This window comes from Leuresthes tenuis, unplaced genomic scaffold (genome assembly GCF_036924035.1).
Source record: "Leuresthes tenuis unplaced genomic scaffold, fLeuTen1.0.hap1 SCAF_1, whole genome shotgun sequence".
NCBI lineage: Eukaryota > Metazoa > Chordata > Actinopteri > Atheriniformes > Atherinopsidae > Leuresthes > Leuresthes tenuis.
The window spans coordinates 4,539,745-4,556,435 of record NW_027325355.1 but is presented as its reverse complement, the minus strand read 5'-3'; the positions used below and the strand labels follow the sequence as shown (position 1 = coordinate 4,556,435).

At 44.0% G+C, this 16,691-nt stretch overlaps 2 protein-coding genes across 4 annotated transcripts in view; one reads left to right on the top strand and one right to left on the bottom strand.

The window, feature by feature from the left end:
* The window catches only part of LOC140294513 (protein NLRC3-like), a 1,060,349-nt gene that overhangs the window by 741,883 nt on the left and 301,775 nt on the right, over positions 1-16,691 (top strand). The window lies entirely within an intron of this gene.
* The window catches only part of LOC140278845 (NACHT, LRR and PYD domains-containing protein 3-like), a 228,296-nt gene that overhangs the window by 94,213 nt on the left and 117,392 nt on the right, over positions 1-16,691 (bottom strand). The gene's annotated exons all lie outside the window — the stretch shown is intronic.

Below are 16,691 nucleotides of genomic sequence, written 5' to 3'. Positions count from 1 at the left end.
TATGTCCTGGACACTCGGGTGAAGAGAGGGGCGGAGCTGTCAACTGATCACCACCTGGTGGTGAGTTGGCTCCGCTGGTGGGGGAGGATGCCAATCAGACTTGGCAGGCCCAAACGTATTGTGAGGGTCTGCTGGGAGCGTTTGTCAGAATCCCCCGTCAGAAGGAGCTTTAACTCCCACCTCCGGCAGAGCTTCAACCATATCCCGGGGGAGGTGGGGGACATTGAGTCCGAATGGGCCATGTTCCGTGACTCCATTGCCGAGGCAGCTGATCGGAGTTGTGGCCGTAAGGTGGTCGGTGCCTGTCGTGGCGGCAACCCTCGAACCTGCTGGTGGACACCAGTGGTGAGGGAAGCCGTCAAGCTGAAGAAGGAGTCCTATCGGGCCTTTTTGGCCAGTGGGACCCTGGAAGCAGCTGATAGGTACCGACAGGCCAGACGGGCCGCGGCTTCGGCGGTTGCTGAGGCAAAAACTCGGGCCTGGGAGGAGTTCGGTGAGACCATGGAGAACGATTTCCGGACGGCCTCGAAGAGATTCTGGTCCACCATCCAGCGTCTCAGGGGGGGGGGAGCGGCTCACAGTCAACACTGTTTACAGTGGGGACGGGGCTTTGCTGACCTCAACTAGGGATGTTGTGAGTCGGTGGGGGGAGTACTTCGAGGAACTCCTCAATCCTACCAACACGTGCTCGGAAGAGGCAGAGTCGGAGAGCTCGGAGACGGGGCCTCCCATTTCTGGGGGTGAGGTTGCCGAGGTGGTCAAAAAGCTCCTCGGTGGCAAGGCCCCGGGGGTGGATGAGGTCCGTCCTGAGTTTCTCAAGGCTCTGGATGTTGTAGGGCTGTCTTGGCTGACACGCCTCTGCAGCATCGCGTGGACATCGGGGACAGTGCCTCTTGACTGGCAGATTGGGGTGGTGGTCCCCCTCTTTAAAAAGGGGGACCGGAGGGTGTGTTCCAACTATAGGGGTATCACACTCCTCAGCCTCCCTGGTAAGGTCTATTCGGGGGTATTGGAGAGGAGGATCCGTCGGATAATCGAGCCTCGGATTCAGGAGATGCAGTGTGGCTTTCGTCCTGGCCGTGGAACAGTGGACCAGCTCTATACCCTCGGCAGGATCCTGGAGGGTGCATGGGAGTTCGCCCAACCAGTCTACATGTGTTTTGTGGACTTGGAGAAAGCGTTCGACCGTGTCCCTCGTGGAGTCCTGTGGGGGGTGCTCCGGGAATATGGAGTGCCGGACCCCTTGATAGGGGCCGTTCGGTCTCTGTATGACCGGTGCCAGAGTTTGGTCCGCATTGCCGGCAGTAAGTCGGATAAGTTTCCGGTGAGAGTTGGACTCCGTCAGGGCTGCCCTTTGTCACCGATTCTGTGCCTAACTTTTATAGACAGAATTTCTAGGCGGAGCCAGGGCGTTGAGGGTGTCCGATTTGGCGACCTCAGAATCGGGTCTCTGCTTCTTGCAGATAATGTGGTTCTGTTAGCGTCGTCAGGCCGTGACCTTCAGCTCTCACTGGAGCGATTCGCAGCCGAGTGTGAAGCGGCTGGGATGAGAATCAGCACCTCCAAATCCGAGACTATGGTTCTCAGCCGGAAAAGGGTGGAATGCTCTCTCCGGGTCGGGAATGAGATCCTTCCCCAAGTGGAGGAGTTCAAGTATCTCTTGTAGGTCTTGTTCACGAGTGAGGGACAAATGGAGCGGGAGATTGACGGGCGGATCGGTCCGGCGTCTGCAGTATTGCGGGCTCTGCACCGACCTGTTGTTGTGAAGAGGGAGCTGAGCCAGAAGGCGAAGCTCTCTACTTACTGGTCAATCTACGTTCCCATCCTCACCTATGGTCACGAGTTGTGGGTAGTGACCGAAAGAACAAGATCGCGAATACAAGCGACCGAAATGGGTTTCCTCCGCAGGGTGTCTGGGCTCTCCCTTAGAGATAGGGTGAGAAGCTCACTCATCCGGGAGGGGCTCGGAGTAGAACCGCTGCTCCTCCGCATTGAGAGGAGTCAGATGAGGTGGCTCGGGCATCTGGTTAGGATGCCCCCTGGGCGCCTCCCTGGGGAGGTGTTGCGGGCACGTCCCACTGGGAGGAGACCCCGGGGGAGACCCAGGACACGTTGGAGAGACTATGTCTCTCGGCTGGCCTGGGAACGCCTCGGGGTCCCCCCGGAAGAGCTGGAGGAAGTGGCCGGGGACAGAGACGTCTGGGTTTCTCTGCTCAAGCTGCTGCCCCCGCGACCCGACCCCCGGATAAGCGGCAGATGATGGATATTACTATTACTATTTCAAATTACTATTTCAAATGCAACCTAGTAAAGAAGCCTTTTAACTTTAACTGTGTATAAGTTATGTTGGAACACTCACAATTGAAGCAGTCAGAAAAAGTTAGCCTTTTAACTGGTAACCGTGTGTGGGTTGTGTTGGATTAACCCATAAAAGAAGCAGTCAGAAAAGGTCAGCCTTTTAACTGGTAACTGTGTATAGGATTAACCCATAGAAACCTAATAGCAGTCAGAAAAGGTCAGCCTTTTAACTGGTAACTGTGTGTAAATTGTGCTGGATTAACCCATAAAAGAAGCAGTCAGAAAAGGTCAGCTTTTTAACTGTTAACTGTGTATAGGATTAACCCATGAAAACATAATAGCAGTCAGAAAAGGTGAGGCAAAGGAAATAAGCCTTTTAACTGTTAACTGTGTGTAAATTGTGCTGGATTAACCCATAGTAGAAGCAGTCAGCAAAGGTGGATCAAAGAAAAAGCCTTTAGTACTGTAAGTAGCTTTTTAGCTGGTACTGTAAAAGCAGTCAGGAAAGGTGAAAGGTCTATGTGTGTTTTATTAAACCAGGATAGCAGAAGCAGTCAGCAAAGGTCAGTCCATAGTCTGTGTGAGAAGACTACAGGAATAAATAACTCCGCGCCGCGCGTTAGAAACAGAATCTTTCTTAAGAGAGTTTGCGATGAAATATCGCAAGAATTAAATCCATTTTAGTTTTGTTTGTGTCATACGTCTGATTGTTTGTTTGTTGAACGTCTGGTTGTTAAAACATTTGTTTGCTAAATGGGCTGGTTGTTGAATTTTTGCCCCCCATCTATGGTTATTTGTTAAATTGTTTGTCAAATTGTTTGTTAAAGTCTTTGCTGCAGTGTTGTTTTATTTGCTATGTATGTATGGGAGTAAAACAGCTGTGTGTGTGTGTTGTTGCTGATGGTAAAGGGCCTGTTTTTTTTGTTAAATTGTTTGTTTCATTGTTGAATTGTTGCTTTGTGACAGAATTGTTTGTTTTGCTAAGAGGGCTGGTTGCTGAATTATTTGTTTGTTAAATTGTTGTTTTTTCCTTCTTTGCTGCAGTGTTGGTTTATTTGCTATGTCTGTATAAGAGTGAAACAGCTGCTGGTGTGTGATGTTGCTGATGGTGACGACAGAAAAATGTATTACTGACTAACTGAGTTGAAGTAAACATTGGAGTCTGGTTGTTGCTCGTGACATAACGACAGAAGTAGTGTTTCATTCAGTAGTACTCAAAATAACTCCACTGAAAATTGATTAGCTGCAAGAGTACAGTATGGGAAATAACTGTTTTAAAGCTAACTGGAAGTTAAGTGGCAGTGCTAAAATCATGTTTCAGAAAAACCCCGAAAATATTAAATATTTAGACAGATGGGAGAAAATTTGGGTTTGAAGAGAATTTCAACGTTGAAAAGTGCGCAGAATTAGTAAAAGATATCGAGAGAGCAGGCCGTAGAAATAAAAATAAAAATAAAAAGAACGGTCTCGTGCAGGCCAAGGCCTGGCTCACTGAGGCACAGAGGAGAAAATCAGAGAGAGAAAAAAGGAGATAGATAAGCAACAAAAAGAGGTGTTAGGTGTTAAAAGAGAGATAAGACACAAGTAACTAGGTCAGGGAAAAATTTTAGTTCTGCATGGAAGGTGTACCGTGATCCAGCTAGCCAGGACGTTGAGAATTTGCCCATGATCCAAGTACCTAATCCGAGAGGGGGGGAGGAGGAAAGTGAATTCATGTACGTTTACCGACCATGGACAGCTGAGGATGTAAGAAAAGCAACGGAGGACATTCCACACCCAAAAGTAAATGTTAAGGGGTTTAAAGGTAGCCTAAAGAATCTGTATGAGAGCTACAGGTTGAATGGTTTGGAGTTGGAAAAAGCAGTGAGAAATGTGATGAGAGCGGATTGGTGTGTGATCCGTGGTGATTGGAGTGCCCTTAATACTCATGGAGCAGTTTTGCAGTATCAGTCAAGAGATCTAGCCGACAGATTTGAAGCTTTACTGAAACGAACTGAAACTAAATATACAAAACGGGCTGATTGGAACCAAATTAACCATTGTGTGCAGAAGGAATGGGAAGATGTTGATCTATATAATCATAGACTAAAAGAGGTGTTTGAATTCCACAGTGGACTGAGTCCGCCAGAAAATGGGGATGTTGACTCTCCTTATGAACAACAGTTGAAGACTGCAGGAGCAAGGATGAGGTTGGGAGTCAATTATGACTAGATAAAGAGAAAACAACTCCAGCTGTAACCAGGATGGAGGAAGTGTTGAACCTGGAGGGAATCGAACTAATGTTACAGTATGATGTCAAACCTGAGATTACACTGAATGTTTTAGGGGCGGAGGTGACTTTTCTATGCGACACAGGTGCAACACGAACTGTAATTCACCCTGATGACATTCCTGGAGTTGAGAAATCCAACGAAATTATTTGGGTCAAATCAGCAAATGGTAAGAGCCATCCTGAGCGTTTATCAAAACTCTTAACAGTAAAAGATGCACGGACTGGAGTGAGTGCTGATTGTCAAGTTGTCTTGTCCACTCTGTGTCCCTGTAATTTGCTGGGAATAGACATACTTCATGCATTGAAACTAGGGATAGTTCCAGAAGAAAAAGGGTTAACCGTTGTCCGAATGAAGCATTCGCGAGACCACCTTCATACTGGTATAGTTTGGATCTTGTTTCTACAGGCCCCAGTTCTATCGCGCTTCCACTCCTTAAAAAAGCAAAAGAACACGTCTCAGGAGAGCTCACCCTCAGGTCACCAGAGGAATTACACTGCACTATGTATTACAAATACACTCAAGGGCCTGACAGAAAGTATGAGAAACAATTCTTCAAAGAAAAACAGACCATGTTAAAATTGAAACACTTATACTGGAATAAAGAGGGTTGTTGCGCAGCTAGTTGTTCACTCTCCCCCAGCATGAGAAAGGTTTTAAGATCATGTAATGCACCTCATGTGTCACTCTTCAAATCCACAGATGACCACTGGAGGTGTTTAGGTGTGTTTGTGACTGCATGTGAAGAAGCCTCAGATTGGGAGGAAGTAAAACCAGGAATAGAATATTCCGAGATATTGGATGCATATACTAGTCCATTAAATTGGACCACACACGCAAAACCAAATGTGCACCTAGAAGGACAGATATGGCAACAAAAAAGCAGATTCTGATCCATTTTCACACTCACTGAAAGTGAAGAAGCAGAAATAAAAGGGCTACCAGAACACTTGTGGTCGAAGGGAGCAGCAGACGTGGGACTAATAAAAAATGTCGAACCCGTCTGTATAACTCCTCTTTCTTCTTTCAGGCCACATCAAAGACAATATCCACTTAAACCTGAGGCTGAGGAAGGAATAGGTCCAATTTTGGAAGCTTCTCTTAAATCAGGTTTTATAGTGGAATGTCCTGACTCTCCATGTAACACTCCATTGTTTCCTGTGAAAATGGCTCCTCCCTCCACTGGTTGGAGGATGGTGCAGGATCTGCAGGCAGTTAATAAAGCTGTTGTGCCACGGGCCCCCACAGTACCGGATCCAAATACTCTGTTAAATGATTTGTGACCGAGGAATAAGTACTTCACTGTTGTTGATATAAGTAATGCTTTCTTTTCTGTACCTGTGCACCCAGATAGTCAATTTTGGTTTGCTTTCACTTACAGAATGAAAAGATACACTTATACCAGACTTCCACAAGGATATTGTGAATCACCAACAATATTCTCTCAAGCAATGTCAGCTAACCTAGCCAAATTCAATCCTCCAAATGGCAGCCAAGTGTTGTTATATGTGGATGACATTTTATTGGCTTCACCGACAGAACAAGACTGCAAAATAGACACACTAGCGCTTTTGCAATTCTTGGCGGAACAGGGTCACAAAGTCAGTAAAAACAAATTACAACTGTGGGAAACTACTGTAAAATACTTGGGCTACGATCTCTCACAAGAAGGCAGACATTTAGATGAAGCGAGAAAGACAGCAATCTTGCAAGCACCAAAACCAAAAAAAAAAAGACAAATGATGTCCTTTCTGGGAGTTATTAATTTTTGCAGGAGTTGGATATCGAACTATGCATTCATTACAGCCCCCTTATCTGCCTTGATCTATGACACCCCCTTGGCTGCCACAGATTCTTTAGTATGGACACCAGAAGCAGACGAGGCATTTTTAAAAATAAAACAACTGTTAGTCAGTTCATCTGTGCTAGGATTACCAGATTACTCAAAACCCTTTGTCTAAACAGTGGATTGCAAAGAGGGATATATGACATCAGTGTTAACTCAAGCACATGGGGGAAAATCCAGACCAATTGCCTACTACTCTTCCCGATTGGATGCAGTGGCCAGAGCACTGCCACCTTGTGTTCAAGCAGTGGTAGCTGCCTCGATGGCAGTGCTCTCATCAGCAGCCATTGTGTTATTTCACCCACTAACACTTAAAGTACCTCATGCTGTGGCTGTAATATTATTGTAGAACAAAATCTCGTATCTATCCCCCTCCCGACATCTCTCCTGCATGACTGTTCTCCTTTCACAGCCACACCTCACTGTGGAACGATGTACTACACTTAATCCATCCACATTGATGCCTACTTCACAGGATGGGGAGCCACATGATTGTATAGCAGAAATATCTATCAGTGTTTTGCCCAGACCGGATTTGACTGATACTCCCTATGAAAATGCAGAAATAACTATGTTTGTAGATGGTTCCAGCAAGAAGAATACTGATGGAACAAATGCTACAGGTTTTGCTGTAGTAACTGAAACTGAAACTCTCTTAAAGCAACCACTACCGAAGAAATTCTCTGCTCAAGCAGCCGAATTAGTAGCTTTAACGGAAGCTTGCAAATTAGGAAATGGTAAGGTTGTGAATATCTACACTGACAGTCAATATGCTTTCTCAACAGTTCATGTTTTTGCACAACAATGGAAAAACAGGGGAATGACAACTTCTACTGGAAAAGCTATAAATCATAAAAATTTGATTTTAGCATTATTAGATGCTATCCTGCTTCCTACTAAAGTAGCAGTATGTAAATGCACTACGCATACTAAAAACACGGATTATGTTTCAAAAGGTAATAGAAAGGCAGATGAAGAAGCAAGAAAAGCTGCTCAGCTGCCTACAGAGAACCTCCTCCTGTTCTCGAAAGAAGAAACTGATACAGGAATAAACCATCAAGTGTTATGTGATATGCAAAAAACCGCCCCAACACCGGAAAAACAGAAATGGCTAAATAAAGGTGCCATTTACAACACACAATCAAACTTATATGAGTGACCTGAAGGGAAGCCCATACTGCCAAAAGGCTTATTTAGATGTGCTGCAATAGTGAGTCATGGACCATGTCATGTCTCTGCAGGAGGGATGGCTGCAACAATAAACAAAGTCTTTAGCGCGTATGGCTTCATTAATTATTCAAAGAATTTTTGTCTAATGTGTCTAATCTGTGCAAAACACAATCCACAGGGCAATCTAAGACCAAGAAGACGACAATTCCCCAAACCAACGTACCCTTTTCAACACATTTGTATGGATTTCATTGAACTAAATAAATGTAAAGGGAAACGATTCTGCTTGGTGATAATCGATGTTTTTTCCAAGTGGGTTGAAGTATTTCCATGTACACAGGCAGATGCACTCTCAGTAGCAAAAGCATTGGTAAAAGAAATAATTCCTAGATTTGGAATTCCTGAAAAAAATTATAGTGATAATGGGACACATTTTGTAAACAATATCATCTCTCTAATGGCAAAGAACTTACAAATAGATCTCAGAAACCACTGTGCATATCATCCACAGTCAGCAGGTTTGGTGGAGAGGCACAATAGAATAATTAAATCAAGACTGAAGAAAATCATGGAAGAAACTAAAAAGAACTGGGTTTACTGTTTACCACTAGTAGTCCTAAACATGCATGTAACTCCAACGAATACAGGATTAACTCCATTTGAAATTATGTATGGCAGACCATTTTTACTCCCACAATTAAAACCATTCTCCAGACATGACGAAGAAAGAGAAGAAACTCTAGCAGATTACATGGTGAAAATGTTAACAAGCAGAGAGATCTCTTCTGTCAATTCTGTTCCAGGTGAACCTGTGGAGGAAGCGCTGAAGACAGTAAAACCCGGTGACTGGATCCTCATCAAAGTGATAAAGAAAAAGAACTGGTCAACTCCAAGGTGGGAAGGGCCATATCAGGTATTACTTACAACACCCACAGCAGCTAAAATAGCAGAAAGGACTTCCTGGATTCACTTATCCCATTGCAAACTAATAAGGCCACAGCTTTTAGAAGAAGGGAAAAATTTGTTACCCACCACAGTTCTCTGAGGCATAAGTCTGACTACAAAGGGGAATTCTCTCAACAGGAGGGGGATCGTCTCAACCTCAGTGAAGAAAACAACGGCTAAAACAGGAACATAGGGTGTGGCTAAAATAGACAGGGGAAATGGACAGGCAGCGGCCGTGGCATCCATTCAGATTAGAGGGATTATGTGGATTAAGAGGAACCAGCTGTGTACTTTTAGTCATTGCTCTTACTTTGGTACTCCCGATTATTTGGAATGAAAAACAAATAAATGGAACTAGGGAGAAAGTGTTATATGAAAATACCACTGTTCTGCCTCCCACCTTCTTCACACAGATGATCCAGAGAGAGACAAGGTCCATGAGATTCAACAGAGAAATTGTCAACCTGTTTTTTGTTGCAGGAATGGACGGAGTGGCTGAGATTGATTTCTGCTCGGTTATTAACTGTAAGGACAACCAGAAAGCCCATGTATTCTCTGAAAAATACATTTGTGAAACCTATGCAGGTACCAGATTTCCAGGGGATCGCCGATGTAACAGTTGGAATTTTGTAATAACGAATAGTGGACCACATCTTTGGAATTATAAACCCCAAAAAGCATCAACCGGCCCGGACCCCCTTTCTGATCGTTTATCCATCATTAAGGGGCAGTTTGATCCAAACTGTAAGATTGACGAATGCAATCCACTCATTATAACTTTAAAAAGACCCAAACCGAGTGACACAGGTGTTAGGCTCACATGAAAAAGGGTTTGATCGGAAACTTTATGATTACGGTAACAGATATTGAAAAAAAAACTCACAAGAACAAATCCTACAAATATGCAAACATCTTCAGTAATACACCACCCCCTGAGCGCCATATCAAATATCTCACTGATCTAACTTACGAGGACAAATTGGCCTTGGAAACAGATTATGGAGTATCGTAATGAATGGCTTGAATGGATGGTGTATACAGCATGACAAAACAATCGATCTAATTGCATTGCATGTGCTAAAGCCAGACCATACTTGGGAACTGTACCATTTCACTTAGGCGATCATCATCAATCTGACCCCACTAGTTTACAATGTGTATTACAATTGTATAATGAATCTTTTGTACCAATCACAAAGCAATGTAAAACTATCTCTTTGTTGTTCCCAGCAGTTAAGAAAAGAGATGTACCACCCTTAGCGTTGGTTTATAAGGGTAATTATACATGTTTCATTCACAGGGGTACAAGTAAGGATGTGGGTACACTCATGTCAGATTATTGTCAAGAATCCATCAATGTCACTCAGGACGCAGGTAACTACCCAGCATCTTGGTTTCGGAACCAGACTTCCATGAGAGCAGACCTCTGGTGGCTGTGTGGGGATAGGAAACTGAGGCCAGTCCTTCCGCCCAATTGGCAAGGCAGTTGTGCAGTGGCCCAACTACTGATGCCTTTCCATCTGTTAGCCTTGGAGGATTTCAAGGCAGTGAGTAAGAATCTCTCTGCAGAGGGACTGGGACGGAGACGTCTAATACGTTCAACTGCGCCTGGGGGTTCATTTGACAACAGAGTGTACTTGGACAGCATTGGGGTCCCTAGGGGGGTTCCGGATGAGTTCAAAGCTAGAAACCAAATAGCTTCAGGATTTGAATCTTTTCTTTTCTGGTGGGCAACAATAAATAAGAATGTCGATTGGATAAATTACATCTATTACAACCAACAGCGCTTTGTAAACTACACTAGGGACGCTCTTAAAGGTATTGCTGAGCAATTAGGTCCAACATCACTTATGGCATGGCAAAATCGGATGGCTTTGGATATGTTGTTAGCAGAGAAAGGGGGTGTATGTAAAATGTTTGGAACCATTTGTTGCACCTTCATTCCTAACAATACTTCTCCAGATGGAAGCATCACCAAGGCCCTAGAGGGTCTCACATCACTCTTGGCAGAACTGATAGCGAACTCAGGGATCAACGACCCCTTCACGGACATGATGGAGAAATGGTTTGGCCGATGGAGTGGACTAATTACATCCGTCCTGCTATCTCTGTCGGTTTGCTCAGCCATAATAATCATCTGTGGTTGTTGTTGTATTCCTTGCTTGAGACGACTGTCGAAGAAGCTGATTGAAACCGCTCTTACCCGCGTGATGTATCAGCAGATACAAGATAAAGAAAATGAGGATGAAGAACAACGCGAAGATAACGTTTAAAGGACAATGCACCTTGCATGGCCCCGAGTGAATTCTCAATTATTTGTTTAATGAAAATCTTTTTGAAGTGTTAAACGATGATGTCGAAGATGTACAGGGCTATGCAAAGGAGACAGGGAAAAGAGGTGGTAAAGACCTCTTCCGGGAAGTGAAGTGCTAGTAACCTCTCCTTCCAAGATTCTTAACCGTTCAAGACCAAGCCGGACTGATTTTCCGCCAGAAGCAGACGATTGCAGTGTTGGTGACGGAACTGCACTGAATAAACAGCATTGTATTCATTTTTGTTATGTTATTCATATTTCCATTTTTATTATTCCATTTTATTAATTGTGTTACTAATTTTTGTTATGTTATTCATATTTCCATTTTTATTATTCCATTGTATTAATTTTGTTATGTTTTTCATATTTCATATTTCCATTTTTATTCATTAATGATTTAGTCATAGTTTTATTCATTAATAATTTAGTCATAGTTTTATTGATTTTTGTCCTTATTGCCATCTATTTTTGTTATTATTCCATTGTATTAATTTTGTTATGTTTTTCATATTTCCATTTTTGTTATTCCATTGTATTAATTTTTGTTATGTTTTTCATATTTCCATATTTCATATTTCCATTTTCCCATATTTCATATTTCCATTTTTATTCATTAATCATTTAGTCATAGTTTTATTGATTTTTGTATTATCCTTATTGCCATGTATTTTTGGTTGTGTATCCGTTTTGTGTTTGCTGGTCACACCTAGATCCATCACCATTCATTGAAATTAACGGTTCGGAGTGCGACCTTTGATACTGAGTGAGTGACTAAGCGGTCGGTGGCCAAGGAGAGAATGGGACCATAGGAGAATTTTCCCGTAAATAAAGCAAATGGGTTTTTCGCTCCTATGCACTGCGAACGGTAGAAATACATTCAATGTTAATTGTACGGGGTGCAGGGTTTTTGGAGTTTTAATACTTCATAGCATAAACAGGAGGGAATGTTGGAAAAATTATATAGTTATACTATGACAGAAGAGTCCCTCCATCTTTTCCTCTTCTATGATTCAAGCAAAAGTGTTTTGACTCTTGTACTAGTCTTTCCCATAATATTAACTGTAGAGAAATGCCTTTTCCCATAACATTGAATGTTCCTTCCCATAACAAGGAATGGGGAGAGAAGCACCTTTTCCCATAACATTGAATGTTCCTTCCCATAATAATGAATGGTGAGAAAAGCGCCTTTTCTCATAACATTGTGTGATCAGCAAGCATAAACAACATAAATAGCTGGAGCACCATTTTGTCGGGAAGACAACTCTGAGCCATCTTCCCGACAGGTTGTGTGGATTTGTGCGGACTTGTCTCTTTCTTGCAAGAAATAAATGTTTTGTGTTAATCGTATCCAGCGATTCTGAGCCTAATTTTGAGAGAATTTTTCTAACACTGTGTAAATGCCAGAAGGTGAGTCTAATAACGTTATCCTGTCCTATCCTATCCTTTTTTTTTTCTCCTTCTCCTGTTCAGCATTATGGCAGCAGAATTGTAGTCTGAATACCTTTGATGCCAAACAGATTTGCTTTGCCAAGGGAAGTTTTATAAATGTAAAGCTCCCCTTGATGCCCATTTATTTATTTCTGTTGACAATATATGACATGTAATAGAACTGAACCGGACCGGGGGACAAGGAAAGAAGAACAGGAAAGAAGAGGAAACAGAACAAAAATAGAAACAAAAACCAGACAACCAGCTGCTACACCTGTAAAAAACAAAACAGACAACAATCCATGGCCTCTGAGGGGAATCCAGCCTTAGCGCCACCAGGAGCACCTGAAAGCAGACAAGCAGAGAAAAAACAAACACACAAACAAACAAAAACAAGCACACGAAGCGGTAATCGCATACAACACAGCTGTGGATATAGATGACCTGAGACGACATGATAATACATCAACTGCTTAGCGACCATGCTACTGGGCTAAAAACTGTATGTGTGTGTGTGTGAGAACATGCAACACCCATGGCACAGGACCTACATGATAACCGTGCTTAGTTATGAGTGTATAAGTGTACAGAGCCACAATCCACACAGCCACGCAGTGGGTCAGCGCCTGCCCCAGGGCCCCTGGCCAAGTGCCCTGGGAGTCAAGACGTGCCCACAGGTGGGTGAAGTCGCGAGCAGCGGGGAGAGGCAACGCCGCCCCCTCATCGGGAGAAGCACAGGCAGGCCAGGTGACAGCAAGTCCCAGATCCAGGCCCAATCATAACCACACACACTTTCACGTCCCATACATCCACACATCCACACGTCCTCCCTCCCTCGACTCCGCTGGGGTGTAGTGCAGTGGGCACACCAGGGGGCCAGCAGCCCCCCAGCCACCACAGACCCCGAACCAGCAGAACAATTAATTAATCCTCCTGGCCTCTCCCGCCCCGAGCAGCAACCAGGAAGCAGGGGTGTGGAAAGAAGACCCCTCCCCTCACCCTTCTGGCTCTTCAATATTTTCTAATAGTGAGCAATTAAAATTGAGGGGCAGCCAAACTTGTAGAACTGGGAGCGCGGCCCTCTGGGCAGCCTACATACCCAAAGAGCCCCGCCCACCAGATGCCACTCAGTATAACCACCCCCCAAGACCTAATGTGTGTGTGTGAGTGTGTTTGATAAGTAGTAATGTCTAAGGTGTAATTAAAACAGGGGCGGGGAACTGCAGAGTGCAACCAAAGGGGACCACCTACGTGGCCCCATCCACTACACCCCACCGAACACACACGCCCCCAAAACCCTTCATGTGTGAGTGTGTGCTGTGTACAGGAGCCAGAAGGGAGAGGGGTATGGGGATATACACTACTCTCCCCCGGAGAGGGCAGCCAGGGACTGGCAGCAATAGGCAGCCCCGCTACCTGGGAGCCAACCCAGGGCAGGAGGGGCCTGCAGCGACCACATTCCGGGAGCTACTGTACCCCCAGAAGGTACCCATCCTGCCCCACCCCACCCCGGAGGACCTCTACAAAAAACAAACAAACAAACCACCCGGTCACACCAGTCGCAGCAGCCCGGGCCTGAGACCCACCATCACCCAGCCCCCCCCCAAAAGGGGAAAAGCACCGCCCCCCCCCCCCCCCCCCCCCCCCCCCCCCCCCACCGCACACCCCAACACCCTGAAAAAAAACCAACCATCTGCGGACACCTTGGAGGTCCCAGAGCAACAAGCCCGGCACCAGGACCTGCACCAACCCACCCATACTGTGGCGCGTCCAGGGCAACCCAGCCTCCCCAGGCACAGGCAGGGCCCCCCCCCCCCGGGGCGCAAGGCAGCGCCCAGCCACCAGGGCCCAGGCCCAGCACCACCACCTACGCCAGAGCGGCCCGGCCACCTGGCATAGAGCCAGCAGCCACCACCCCAAGGCCCCTAAGGGACCCCGCCCCACACCGCAAGACAGCCCCACCCGCAAGCCCCCAAAACTGCCCTCCAAGCCCGACACACAGTCCCCCCCAGCAATGACCAACCCGGTCCCCACGACCCGAGAGACCACCAGACGCCCGAAGCCACACAGCCCCCCCCAGCACACACCCAACCGCCCAGAGCGACGGGACAGCAACCCACCACCACTACTATGTGATAAAGCTAATCAGAGGGGACCAGAGAGAATGAAATTCAGCCAATTGATGTTTTGAGGAGGCAGACATTGTTTCCATGCTAATATAGTCTAAAAGAAAATTTCTAAACTGGTTAATACACAGATTGTTCTTCGCTTTCCAGTTCATGAGAATAGTTTTCTTTGCGATACATAACACTGTGAGAACCATGTGTGCTGAGTTAATTTCCATGTTGATGTTGTCTAAGTCACCCAGTATGCACAGTGTGGGGCATGCAGGGATGCTACACTTTAGCCATGTTGATAGGTGTGAAGGGACTTTACTATGTTATATGATCCATATGATATACATGAACACTAAATACAGTCCTTTGTAATCTTAGTTATCGTATGATGTTTGTGTATCATGGATGGTGTTTGCTATGTTGATGGTTACTTTATATTGCTACTGCAGACCAAAGCCAAATAACAGGAACACAAACCCTACACCTTGCTACTCTAAACAAGTAAACGTTCTGGAGACAACATCTTCTCTCCTTTTTAAATAAAATAGAATAAAAGAAGCTAAACATAGTTTTTTGGAGTTTCTCATGTTCACAAAACAGATAGAAAAACTAAATCTACATCTGTCTAATTAGTTAGTTAAGCCTAACTAACTAATGAGATGGGAGCAAATAAACTGATGAATTAATGAATCAATTAAACAAATTAATTGTAAAACTGATAAATAACTGTCACCAAGTTCTTCCTCAGAGAAACTGCTGGGTTTTTATTTCCAACAAAATATCATCTCACATCACTTGTAAGATGATATTTTGTTGTGAACTGACACTTTATAAATAAAATGAATTGATTTGAAACAACGTTTAATGCTGATTCAGCTGTTTTTCTACAGTTAATAAATAAATAATGTATTTAAAAGGAAATATATCTATTTTTTGTAATTACAGAGCTTTGTTTTATGGGCTTTGACCACTGGCAGCAGCCTCAGAAGAGCCTCCTCTGAAGCAGAGTATTTCCTCAGGTCAAACACATCTAGATCTTTTCCTGATGACAGTAAGATGAAGACCAGAGCTGACCACTGAGCAGGAGACAGTTTATCTGTGGAGAGACTTAAAGCAGACTGCAAGAAAGCTGGAGAGACAGTGGCGTTCCTCTAATTTAGAAGAGTCTTAATTAGTCTGGAAAGATAGTTTAATAACATATAAGAAAGCACTTCGTAAAGCTAGAACTGCTTATTATTCATTATTGATAGAAGAGAATAAGAATAATCCCAGGTTTCTTTTCAGCACTGTTGCCAGGCTGACAAAGAGTCCGAGCTCTGTTGAGTCATGTATTCCTTTAACTCTCAGCAGTGATGATTTCATGAGATTCTTCATCAATAAAATTAGAGACGAAGATTAATGGAATCCTTCCCACTATTATCACTGATGTATCATCAAGTAGAGCAGCTTTAGAAGTATCTTTCGAATCTGATTTGTATTTAGACAGCTTCTGCCCAGTTGATCTTTCTGAGCTAACAACAGCAATAGTCTCTTCTAAACCATCAACTTGTATTTTAGACTCAATCCCAACCAGACTGTTTAAGGAGGTTTTCACCTTAATTGACACTTCCATATTGGATTTGATCAATCTGTCTTTGTTGATAGGATATGTACCTCAGACTTTTAAGGTTGTTGTAATTAAACCTTTACTTAAAAAACCTACTCTTGATTCAGAAGTGTTGGCTAATTATCGACCTATATCCAATCTCCCTTTTCTGTCTAAAGTTCTTGAAAAAATAGTTGCAGTTCAACTTTGTGATCATTTACATAGAAATAATCTGTTTGAAGAGTTTCAGTCAGGATTCAGAGTGCACTATAGCACAGAAACAGCACTGGTGAAAGTTACCAATGATCTCCTCTTAGCCTCTGATAGCGGACTTGTTTCTGTGCTTGTCCTGTTGGATCTCAGTGCTGCATTTGATACGATCGATCACAGCATTCTGTTACAGAGACTTGAACATGTTATTGGGATTAAAGGAACTGCATTAGGCTGGTTTAAGTCATATTTATCTGATAGATTCCAGTTTGTTCTTGTAAATGAAGAATCTTCCTCACACATTGGAGTAAGTCATGGAGTTCCTCAGGGTTCTGTTCTTGGACCGATTCTTTTTACTTTATACATGCTTCCATTAGATAACATTATTAGACAGCATGGCATAAATTTCCATTGTTATGCTGATGATACTCAGCTGTACCTATCTATGAAACCAGATGAAACCAATAGGTTGGTCAGACTACAAGCCTGTCTTAAAGACATAAAGACC